This window comes from Lampetra planeri, chromosome 1, assembly GCF_965212315.1.
Source record: "Lampetra planeri chromosome 1, kcLamPlan1.2.h2, whole genome shotgun sequence".
Classification (NCBI taxonomy): Eukaryota; Metazoa; Chordata; class Hyperoartia; order Petromyzontiformes; family Petromyzontidae; genus Lampetra; species Lampetra planeri.
The window spans coordinates 17333188-17343472 of NC_136107.1; the positions used below are offsets into that span (position 1 = coordinate 17333188).

The 10285-nt window shown below is 52.0% G+C and overlaps 1 long non-coding RNA gene across 1 annotated transcript; it reads right to left on the reverse strand.

The window, feature by feature from the left end:
• Window positions 1–470: 470 nt before the first annotated feature.
• LOC144722693 (uncharacterized) lies at window positions 471–4260 on the reverse strand. Its single transcript, XR_013586118.1, has 2 exons — window positions 4015–4260; window positions 471–2639 (listed from the first exon to the last, which is right to left on the reverse strand). It is a non-coding gene; the product is annotated as an uncharacterized LOC144722693 (long non-coding RNA).
• Between the last annotated feature and the right edge of the window lie 6025 nt (window positions 4261–10285).

Sequence of the window (10285 nt, forward strand, 5' to 3'; positions counted from 1 at the left end):
AAGCTGAGTGCCCACGGTCAGTATAGCGCTCGGCGCCTGCAACGAAGGGGGCCGATGGCTGAGCTCGTAACATTTGTGGCTGTGCTGTCACGGGGGCTGCGAGATCCTTAAAAAAAATCTGATTAAATTCGCCTGCTGAGCAGCCAAAATATCGTTTTGATATCCTTGTGAGTCATAAGAAAATGTAACTGTTTACATTTTATTCACATTGTGCTATCGGTATCATCTCACTAGATAAAGATTTGAATCCGTTTATTGCAGTGCAACGCAACCCTTTATGTTAGAGAATGACCCACGGAAGCAGATATCACAAAACTACTCGCGAGATCTATTCAAGTGACCTCTGGTCAACACAGTATAGGGCAGCACTTTTCTATCCTCCCTGATACACAGAGTAATTCTCAACACATATTTGTAATTCTCAGAGCTGGAATTTAGCCATATTGTAATAAACCTTCTCGAGACGGCTCCTGGATTCAGTCCTTTATTTTCCACTTCCACAGTTTACACACACACTCCCCGTTGCTGGCAGGCAACGGGAAGCGGGCAGACAGCCAGCAAAGTCGCACCGCACACGTGGCACCCAGAGCCCCGTACGCGCGTGGCTCCTGCTATCTTCGTTCCCAGGTCTGCTCCCGACTCCTCCGTCTCTCCCCTCTCTTAACCCCTCGGTCACGTGGTACCCCTAAGCCAATCTCCAGTAGTCTGCGTCGAACATTCCAGATCACTCCCCGTCAACTCCCGGGACCACGCCTCTGATCCGGCTTCCCATTAGCTGAGGCCAAGATCGGCCAAGCCAATCACCTTAGCTAACATGCCGTGATCACGCCGAGATCATGCTCCCAGGCTCTCCCCTCATTTGCTACAAAGCGGGACCGGCAAGCCGATCGCCACGTTAGTCATACATGGCTCTCATTACAATATTAAAAACAGAACCAATTTTTATATGATGGTTTTTTTTTGCGTGCGGTCACTGGTGACCACGCTGAGACCTTCAACTCACAAGACTTAAATCACGGGCGACTGCCTCGATTTGAACCCAGGGTCTCAACGGTTCCAGATCAACAGCTCTGACCTCCTGGGCCACTCAGCCCAAAATAGAACCTTTCACCCAACGTCAAATTGTATCTGAGCAGTGGATGGCTCATGGCCGATGATGCCTCTTCGCAATGCACCGATTTGCTTAAATACGCATCGTCAGCCACAATTGCAGCGTCAACAAACTGCACGCGAATGAGCCGAGCGAGTCGCGCTATTCCGAAGCACGAAGTTCATGCGTGTGTGTGCGCGTTAGCACTTGCCCCAACAGTCTGTTAAGGCCACACGGGGGATCTTTATCTTTGTTCGGAATTATGTGGGGAGCAGTAGCGTAGCAGTTGGTACGCCGCACCTGGAACTTGGCAACCCAAGTTCGATTCTCGCTCACGGTCAACAACGATGACGGTTATCTGAACCAGTCATGGGCTTCCCCTAGGTCGACTCAGCCTCAAATTAGTGCCTGGTGTAATGTGTAAACATCGTCACTGGGGAAACAAAGGCGATCGGGCGTAGTGCTGGCAATCCACCTCCTCGTGTGCCATATTGGTGCTCTAGGGGGATCTTTGTCTTTGCCGGGGATTAAGGAAAGTGGTAATGTACTGGTTAGTGCACTGCACTTAGATCCCTGCGACGGCCCAAATTCGCTTCCTGCTCAATATCAGTGGTAAAATATTTGAACCCGTCCTTGGCCTCCATTAGGTCGACTCGGCGCGAGACGACGAAGAAGTGTGCATGACTCGCAAGGCTATCGGCTCTGGGAGTGGGTGGACGCGGTGTAACGAACGGAGCAACCAAAGTGGCCACACGCTGAGTGAAGCCGGCCAGGGAGCAGCGATGCTCGCGTGGCGCTCGCACGGACGCGCAAGAGGCGAGCGGTGACTCCGCAAGCGCTCTCGGGGCAAGCGCTCGAGCACGTCAACGACAGGTGTCGGCTTAATTATTTTGTATTGGTTCGACTCATGTCGTGATTAATAGTCCCGAGTCGCATTAAAGTGCTCATGCGTTTTTTTGTGTAGCAGTAATTTTTCCACATTTCGTCGATTCCATGGTTGAAATTGCTATTGATTGCCGTGTAGATGTGTTCGCTTTATATGTATCATACAGTGGAGTGATCATCATCATCATCAGTTATGATCTGTCTACAGCTTGATGAATTCCTCCCCAAGCCGTCGCCATCTGTCACGGTCTCACCGATGCAACAAACCCATTTAGCTCCTGCACACGAGCCAATTTCATCGCTCCGTCTCCACGGTGCACGTGCTCCCTCCGTCCTAACACGTTATGCCTCTGCACGGGCCTATTTCAAAGGCCGAGGTGCTGTTGATGTGTGGATGCCTGCTCAAGGTGCTTCGAAGGTCCGATTCGGTCCTCGGTAAGGAAATGGTTACTGCCCTCTGCTTGTAGGCCATTGCCTTTCCAGTGACAGGGTCAGTAGGTCATCACGGCCAACGTCATCCGTACCTCCACACCTCGCCGTTGCTCCCGCACTGCTCCGAGGTCCCTTACCCGTTGCACGGTTTTGGCGCCCATCCTCCCAGCGCCGCTCCCACGGTCTTCCCCCACCTGGCTCTCTCTATATATGTGTGCCCTTGGTCACCAACCTGCGGGTGAAAATGTATCGCTTATGCCAGTAATTTTCCCTCTTGTGCATGTTGTCCTCCAATTTTGCACACTTTTCCCACAGGGCGAGAGATAACATTTACGTCAATCATTACAAACGGTAACCGCCCATGCATTCCCATTTGTATAATGCACAGCGGTGGTTTAGGTGGCTGCCTAGCCGGGCGATTTAGTGCCACTGGAACAGTTTACATGAAGCTGACTACTCTGTTACTCCAGCCGCGGGGTAATTTATGTAAGGAATAAACAAAGATGACTCACACTGCAAAATGTATGTTAAAGACCCAGTGACATACTTTACATTGGATTGGGTATGTATGCAATCCACTGCTGGATGAAGGTATCCTCACACCACGTTGTTCATGGAGGTTGTTTCACCATACTTCACAATGGTCAGTGTGGGTTGGTAAAATGGGGGAGACCCAGGACCGGTTAAAATATTACTTGCCACTGGTGTTAGACATGGTTGGGAATATAACTCACATTAACGTGTTCAGAGCGTAATGCGCTAACCACTGCACCTCCACTCCACCCCTTGAGTTGATATAAAATACACATCCAAAATGTTCAAAATATTTCCCAACTCATGTACACAAAATGAATACCAAAACAATAATGTTTGAGGTTGATACAAATAATATTTGCTACACAATACAATGAATCTCATGGGCTCTCACTTGCTTTAAAATAAAAAAAAACTGAACTGTATTGAAACTTGCATATAAACGTCTGAAGTTTCACTGCAACAATTTACCCCAAAGTCGGTCATTCACGGCGGCAATCAGGTCGCGACTGTTCGGAGAAATCCAGAATCTGGCTCTAGAGGCCAGGGACAAAATTTAGAGGTGGGCTCTGAAGACTCCCCATCACAACCACCGACAATTAGAAGGATTTTAAGGATATTTTACAAAGACTATGGAGCAAGCAACGAAGATCCGCTGAGAATAAATGTCGAATGCTAATGTAGACTATTAGAAACAACCGAGGATGGACCGGTAAGAAGGATGAGTGGCGACAAGCTACCATTATACACGGGGGCTGGAAAGATCAAGAGAGGGCTTGAGAGGGCTCAAGAGGACGGGGCAGATCCACACCTCAGCTGAGCAAGCCCAAACAAAGAGGGGAGCGAGGAGGAGCGGAGACAGATCAGGAGAGAAGAAAAACTGGCGCAGAACTGAACTTGGGAGGTAGTGATGCATCGAGGCAGCAAGAGCAGATGAGCCCCAATAAGTCGTGAAGACCAATAGATTAAAGAAGAGAAGGACTTACATTGCATATGGACTAACATTACCCCGAGACTAGCATTGCCCATTGCAAATCATCACAACCTCCACTCCACCACCCCGGTGCATTTACCTGAGCTTGAGTCTCTGCGACAACTCTCAGGACTGCTCCCTTTCTCCTCCCACCTCCCCTTTGATGACCCCCCCCATCCCCCAGCGCCATTCTTGTCTCTTGGAGCAGCTGCACGAAGCGTGCAAGGCAGGGCCGCCCTCCCCGGGGCTTTGTGCCAAGAGGCGATGGTCAGTCACGGGTGACGCGCCGCCGCCACTACGCCGCGTGTCTGCCCGACGTCACCACGTGCTCGTGCACAGCAGCTCTTTGTCGAGAGGCACTGCGGTGCGCGCGCGTGCCTGCATCTTGGGGGGGGGGAGGGGGGTGATCGTGAGCGGTGGTGTAGCGGTTAGCACGCGCTGCGCTACGAACCCGGCGGCGCCGAGTTCGATTCCAGCTCAAGATCAATGACAGTGACGAATATTTGAATCGGTTCTGGGCCTCCCCTAGGTCGACTCAGCCTCAAAAATGTACCCCGTGCAATGTATAAACATCGTCACTACCCACTCGTGTGCCGTGTCGGCTTTGTATGTACATGTTTAACTTCTACGTAGCCAACCGTGCTATTCAGACGTGCTTTCATTGGTTCTCACTAACAACACTTGCCCCAACAGTCTCTTAAGGCTATACGGGGGATCTTTGCCTTTGCTTTTTTAAGCTTCATGAATGTACCCGTATCTGTATATATCGTAGCAATCTGAACCTCTTCTGACCTAATCGGCGAGGCTCGGGAGTTGATGGAAAACACCAAATACTCCTCCATTCCTTTCCCAACACGAAACATTGGTCACCTGCATAACCGCATGGTGGTTTCCTCTAACATTTAAAATTAGAAAAGGAAATTACAACTAAGCACGTGGAATAAATGCGCCGCTCCCTCCCTCCCGGCCCACGCTAGCATTACAATCATTAACCGTGTAAATGTGTAAAGTAGCACTCAGAGACGCTTTCTTAGGTTATATATTTTTTATTACATATTACAGTCCACCCGACTCGACGCCGTGTTATCAGGTGGACGCAGGTTGACTAGAAACAACTGGAGGTGACTATATTTAGCTGCTACGCGACGTTCACTACATAGTTGACTGACTATATAGGAGCCGTCGATGTAGTATCTACGGTAAAGATGTATAACTTCTTTCCCAGCCTTCCAGGACGATGAGGGTGATCCACAGTGATGACAGCAACGACGGTCCGGACCCCCTAATCCCCACAGCAGCCCCGAGCCCCGATCTGCGCTGCCCTTTATTTCCCCTCGGCTCTGCCTCGCCACTTTTCCCCGAACTCTCTCCTTTGCCTCACTATAACACCCCGGGAGGTTCCATCTCTATCCCCGCGTTGACTCCTCACCCAGTTGCCTCACTCGACCCTGCCTGTCCTCATCGCTGCAATCATTATTTACGGCCACTAGGCCCCATACTGTCCTTACAAATGCTTTGCATGGGCGTTGCATTGGTAATTACCGTGGTTAAACAGCGGCCGTGTCCACTAAATTGCATTCGGAATGCAAAGTCGACGCATCACGTTTGTGGTTCAAACTCTAACATTGAATTCAGACGTTGGTAATTTATTTTCCCCTTTCACATAATTTCCATTGGATTGGGCATGTATGCACATATGCACGTACAGCCCTTTTCAATCCACTGCTGGATTAAGGCTCATAGCGTAATGCTCTGATTATGTCCCCTCCGCCCGCCCACCACTTACTAGGGCTGATTAATCGATTTCAAATCTAAATCACAATTTGAAACAATGCGATTAGCAAATCGCAAAGGCTGCAATTAGAAAAGTAGTATGACTTTCTTATTTTAATTGTTTTATTATTTTATTATTATAACTTCATTTATTTAACTTAACAATTGTTCTATGTTTCATTGTTCTAATTTCAATTAAAACATTTTAATAAATACATGTTGGAAGCAATTCATATTTTTTAAGTTCTCATCCTTGTGTAATGCGAGTGTAAATGGGGTTGTTGCTTGGCTCTGGTCCAATCACACGGCCCGGGGTATTGGGGGGCGGAGCCTGGTCTTTACGGGGCGTGTGGGAGGGGTCACCGTTCACCTCGGCTTCAATGGGAGGCGAGGTGAATGGGGGCGGAGCCAGCGGGGTAGTATGGGAAGTCCGGATCTGACGATCCGGGAGGGGGGGAGTCAGGGTCACGTGGGGGGAATGGATATAAGTGGGAGCCCGGAAGAGATCGGGGCAGTCGGGGAAGTTAAGAGTCTGAGCCACGTTGGGTGGTGAGAGAGAGATCCGCGCCATCGGCCACGTGGCCGAAGGACCTCAGCACGCCGTCGGCCAGCGGTGTGCGGAGTGCGGGAGTAGAGGAGCTAACGGGGGAGCGTGCGTGGCACGCGAGAGGGAGCGTGCGCGGGGCGCGCGCGAGACGACGCTGGTCTGTGGAGGAGACCAGTGGGGTGCGGAGAAGAACCTGAATAAAAGACAAGCGGAGACCAGCAGTGCCTGACGGAGTCTTTTATTACACTTGCATTAGAATATATAGAGCGGTTAATATTTTGATGGTATCATGTGGTAATGCTCTATCACATATTTTAAATCTATTACACAGTGAATATTGAACTGAAGCTTGACTCAAAAAAATGTAATCGAAAATCAAACCGCAATCGCAATATCTGTCAGAAAACTCGAAATTAGATATTTTCCCCAAATCGTTCAGCTCTATCACTTACCCCCCTAAAATGTTCCGCTTCCACAACACCAGCTGCATCGCGTACTCGTCGTACGCGAGCCGTGCCCTTGTCGTGGCACGGGATCGCGTGTGAGGGTGACTTGAGGACCGTGCAGGTGTAAACACACACAGGAGGAGGAGGGAGAGAGGAGAGAAGTGAGTTGTGCAAACACTCAGATCGGCCGTTGGCGGAGTGGCTCGACACGCTGTCACCACCGATTTACAGCGACACAAAAAAGGGCCCGGAGAGGTACAAGTTACAAAGACTGGGGGCGGCTCTGCCAAAAAAAAAGTTTCACGTGCTGGCACGCAAATGTGTTTATGTGTGTTTGTGACCCTACAGTTATGCGTGTTTACCACCCCCTTGAGGAGCGGTAGGGTAAGTGGTGAGCGCACTTCGCTACGTAACCGGTCACCCCAGTTGGATTCCCGCTCACGGTCAACATCGATGACGAATATCTGAACCGTTTCTTGGCCTCCCCAAAGTCGTCTCAGCCTCAAACGAGTGCTCGGCGCGATGTGTAAACATGTGTAAACATCGCCACTGGGGTGACTCTGGCCACCTCGCCCCTCGTGCGCCGTTGTAGCCTTCGCAGGTGCTGGCTAACCACACTTGCGGTCTGTTAAGTTTATACAAAGACAAATCTCCCAGTATAGCCTTAACAGACTGTTGGGGCAAGTGCTGTTAGCGAGCACCTATGAAGGCCGGCACGGCACACGAGGGGGTGGGTGAGCAGCACCACGCCCGGCCGCCTTTGTCTTCCTAGTTGCAATGATTACACATCGCATCAGGTACTTATTTTAGGCTGAGGCCCAGGACCGGTACTGATAATTGTCACTGGTGTTGGCTGTGAGTGGAAATCGAACTCAGATCGCTGGGTTCATAGTGCAGCGCGCTAACTGCCACATTACCGTTCCCCACATGGCTATACAGGGGATCTTTAACTGACATCGACTCAGACAAGCGTCTCTAGAGCCGGGTTACCACTGGCGTGTGGGTTTCGACATGAAATCTGGTTTCATGATGTTTGACAAAGACTTTTGAAAAGAGCGGCGGGGTTGTCAAGGGGTCTTTGTCCATGCCAGCGCTGGGTCCAAGTGACGCTTTAAGCGGAACAAAAGGAAGAAGAAAAATACATTCTGAAAACAAAACAACGTGGTCGAGGAAGACTGGCATCAAACAATAATGTGCGTCATAGAAAAGGAAACGCCACTTTAATACGTAGGCCTTCGCGACCAATATTATCCATAATAGAGGTTTTTTTTTGGGTTAGATCGTGTAAATATGAATGTCGCTAAAACCGCCACCACGCGACGCAGCCAATTAGTAAGGTTTGAACAAAACATACCAATTCGTTACTTGTGTAGTGGCATAGTGCTGGCTGCTGGCGAAAAAGGGTAACTGTGGTGTATGGCAGTACCCATGTCAGCAGGCCACGATAGATACGAGAGGGGGACATCGAGGGGATCGGTCACAGAGGGGGTGGCCCATTGGGAAGCCTCAGGAACCCGCTAGCAGAGGTCACAAACGGGTTTTGATTCCTTACCCGTACCCGTACCCGGCCACCAGGGTCGCAAACGGGTACCCGTACCCGTACCGGCCGGGTACGGGTAGGGTAGGGGTATTGGGTACCTGATTGCGACCTGTGGGATGAAGCCACGTTGCAGGTGCGGGTGGGTTGATTCTAGGAACTTGAACTGTGAGAAGAGACAAGACGTTGGGAAATGAGTGACAAACAGTTACTCACCAGTGACTCACGGCCTACCCGTACCCGTACCCGGCCGCACCAGGGTCACAAACGGGTACCTGTACCCGTACCCGGCCGGGTACGGGTAGCCGGGTATCGGGTAGGGTATGGGTATCAGGTACCCGGTTGCGACCTCTGCCCGCTAGTAGGTTCCAGAGAGGGGGCGTGGCCGGGACGGAGCGAGGCCACGCTGAGAGTATAAGAAAGGCCCCTGTGAGGGACCTCGTAGCTCTTGCTGGAACGGGGATCCACGTTGTGCTGTTCAAGATAGTCGTCGTAACCATCTCGTTGTCGCCATCGTCGCTGTCATCTCGTTGCCATCATCGCTGCTGTCTTGACTCGATATTGTACTGCTAGAGAGTTGTTGGCTGTCTCCGGTCATCGCCGTCAGTGTTAGATGGTTAGTGTTTTGTATAGGCTAGCAACACCTACGTAGGGTGTTCATTATCCCGATGGTGCTCGTTAAATAAAAGTGCCTCCAAGTATTACTGTCTCTGAGTTAGTCACTACATTTGGCGTCAGAAGTGTTAATAAAAAGAAAATTCGTCATGTCAAAAGCAGCAAAGAGGAAGAACCCACCGGTAGTGTCCTTGGAGGACGAGGACGATGGAGACATAATCCCCTCAACAGCCCCGGGATCCGAGACCCCGGTCGTCTGTCCCGAGGCTGCGGCACCTGCGGAGCAGTGGGAGTAGGATGCCACCTCACCGGGCGCCTCGCACACCTGCTCTCCTCTGCTGCGCAGCTGGTTGTTCAACTTGGGTCAGCTACGTCCGCCGGAGGAGCTGCAGCGCAGGGGCTGCAGGCAGATGGCTCACCTTCCACCGCCGTGCCAGCGCAGGAACCAGCGGGTTTTTCAAGAGTGCAAGCAGCCACCATTTTGCTCGCTGTGGGCACGGCGCAGCAAGTGGGCGCCATTTTGTCAACGGAGCGGGAGCTGGTTCTCGCCAAATTCGAGTTACCATCGGTGGCTTCCGTGGGGGCGCTATTTCAACAAAGGCGCTTGCCTCCCGTCCACAAGTTCGTGGCAGTCGGAGGCGAGGGGATGGCATTTCAACGCCGCTTCAAAGCAGCCTGCACTTTGGTCGGGTGGTCCGACATGGAGGCTCTGCCGACGGCTCTGGATGACGACTCCCTTGCGGCATTAGAGGCCATCTCGGAGGCGGATCGAGTGACTTTGCCTTGGGCCGTCAGATGGCCGCCATTTTCCACCCACCGTCCAACGCACACCAAAGGTTTGTGCTGCAGAGGCAGGGGAGTCCGAGATGCATCTTGCCTTCCACAGCGTGCTGTTGGCCTTGGGCCACAGAGAGTATCCGCGCAGGAGTTAGGCGTCGCTCTCCCCCCTAAGGGTGGCCCGCTGCATCCAAGCACACGTTAACATACAGTGGTGGCCCGGGATGGCTGCCTGTGCAAGGGTACTGGAAGATTCGGAGGAGCCTGCGCTGTGGGAGCCGGAGTGGGCCTGCACGTCGTTCGTCCGGGGCCCACACGGGGGGAGATCCAAGGGGCGATGACTGGAGTGGGAGCGGCAGGAGAGGGACCCCCTTCCAGCGTGGTGGTCTACGGCCGCCTGCTTCAAGTGCAGCCAACTGGGCCACGTCGACAGGGGATGCCGTAGCAGCACCGGATCGCACTCCTCCCCTTTGACGCCCTCCATCCCACCGACATCCGCTTCCTCGGCCTTGCAGGATCCCATCACCTGAAGTCTGGAGATCCCCTGACGGCACCTCTGTGTGATGGACCGCGTGTGGAGATCCGGTCACCATCTTCTTCTCCCTGGGAGGGGCCGCACCCTTTAGGCCGTTTGTGTGATGTGTTTTGATGTCGTCTGGTGATTGGCCGCAGCCAC